This window comes from Primulina tabacum, chromosome 5 (genome assembly GCF_025594145.1).
Source record: "Primulina tabacum isolate GXHZ01 chromosome 5, ASM2559414v2, whole genome shotgun sequence".
Classification (NCBI taxonomy): Eukaryota; Viridiplantae; Streptophyta; class Magnoliopsida; order Lamiales; family Gesneriaceae; genus Primulina; species Primulina tabacum.
The window spans coordinates 35359099-35361649 of NC_134554.1; positions in this window are offsets into that span (position 1 = coordinate 35359099).

Consider the following 2551-nt stretch of genomic DNA (forward strand, 5'->3'; position numbering starts at 1 on the left):
TAATCCATATCAACGATATCACGATACAATCGCAATCACTACTGAATCTGATCAATATCAATCTACTGATGTTTTGACGGTATAACAATACAGTCTCGATAATCATGTCAATCTCAACATCACATATATAATACCACCACTCATAATCGATATCCATACGAATCATAATCTTCAATAATAACATATCATAATATCAAATCTGTACAATCTCAGTTATATCACTTCAGAAAATCATAACAATTGCATAACTAGTCTGTTCTTCGATTTGACTTCAATTATTTACTGATTAGTATACTCAGAACACAATATATCAGTCAAATCATAATTCCCCCAATATTATAATTTTCAAACGATATCAGAACTCAATAAAACTTACGTCCTGTTGTAGCTGTCATCGCTAGGAACTCGGTACTGAAGTCGGATTCAAAACCTGACGGACGGATCATTCACAATTCACAATTCTTCCCTACAAAAGGCGTAAAGATTTGAAGCATCTTCGAATCCGACTTCATAATAAGGAAGAAATGTATAACGGAAGTTAATCATAAAACTCACCGCAATAAAACAATTTTGAAATCTTTGTCTTATATTAGATTCCGTTTCTCAGGTAATTTCTTCGATACCATAATAACTTCACTGAACCTTCATAAACGAACTAGTCTTCGTTTTGAACAAGCTTTTCTTCACAATCGGGGATCGAGATCGGATTCTCGAGTTAACTCAGTATTTCATCTAACTCGGCCTCGTCTGGCTGAATAATATATGAGGCATCGGAGACATACTCCCGCCAAAAAAAAGATACATGAAACACATCATGTATACAGATAGAGAAGGCGATAATGTAGGTCAATAGATACAATCTTTTATCTTCTCATAATAATTCGGTGTCTTGTCTAGTACTATCTTGTCTGACTTCTCGAAAATCTTATATGGATCGATATATAAGTTGGGGACAACTTCCTTTTCTTGTCAAATCTGACCACACTTCTGAAAATAGAAATCTTCAAGAATATTCAGTTTTCTGTCTCAAACACTACTAGTCGTCGTCTGACGTTGGCATATTTGGCCTGTCTGTCCTGAGCTGTCTTCATTCTCTTCTGAATCAGCTTTACTTTCTCTGTCATACCTCTGATCATATCAAGTCTAACATCAGAAATCTCAGAGATATCATCTCAATACAGAGAGAATCTGCACTTCTTACTGCACAACGCCTCAAACAGTATTATTTCTATACTCGTTTGATAGCTGTTGTGGTACGAAAACTCACAACATGACAATGAATCCTGCCAACTAGTGCTAAAATCAAGTACTATCACTCTAAGCATATCCTCCAGTGTCTGGATAATCCGCTCTGACTGTCCGTCAGTCTGTGGATGATATGCGGTACTCAGGTACAAACTCATACCTAGAGCCTGCTGCAACTCTGCCCCAAAGTGCGAAGTAACCGAAGATTACGGTCTGAAACAATCGACTTTGGCACTCCGTGCAATCTGGCCGCTGTCTGAAATAAATCTCTACCATCTAGTCGTATCTATACATCATCCTGTACAAACAAAACTTGCGGATTCGGTCAATCTGTCCATCACGACCCAATCACATCACAACCTTGGGAAAATTTCGGTAGCTTCGTCACAAAATCCATGGAAATGTGCTCTCATTCCCATACAGGGACAAACAAGCTCTATAATAATTCCCCGGGTTTCTATCTTTCTGTCTTTACCTGCTGGCACTTCAGACATTTCGATACAAATTCTGTAATATCTGATTTCATCTGTTTTTCTCAAAACCTTATTTTCAAATCACTGTACATTTTTCTGCCATCGGGACAATTACGGAATCGACTACTGTACACTTCTGACAATTTCTGTCAGTTTCGAAGCTGAAATATTCAGCACAATAAGACTGGTTACTCTCATATAACACTCTGTTACAAACCTGATATTCTGATCGATGCCCTGCTCTGATCATCGAAATCGAGTTCTGAACATTCTGATCAACTTTCTGAGCTGCTTTAATTTTCAAAATTAGTTCTGGTTCGGACTGTATAACATATATTCTCCACTATCTACTATCTGTTTCAAACACGGATTCAGAACAACAGCACTATTCAATCAGATTCGAAACATCACTCATCGATACTGATCTGCTAAACTCATAAAACTGTAATTTCTGATAATGCTATCGGTATCATCCCACTGATTACGCCTTCATCTGTGCTAAAATCAACCGGTATACTATCTTCGGATCTAACATGTTCCGAATACAATATGTCTCGGCCCAGATTCACATCTCAACAATTTCTGGCATGCATTCAATGCCGGAATCTATCTTACTGACTGGAATCAATTCTGACATCTCATCTAAGAACACATCAGCAATTTCATACACCATTGGCAAATCAGCCCATGAGAGGCTTGATTTCAGTATGTCAACTGAATACATAAGGAATCCCTCCGTTTCTTTCTGTAATAATCGAGTCCTCAACATCGTTCATATCCAAGGAATTCTAAATCTAGAATTCTTACCGTAATTTCCATTCATCACTCATATC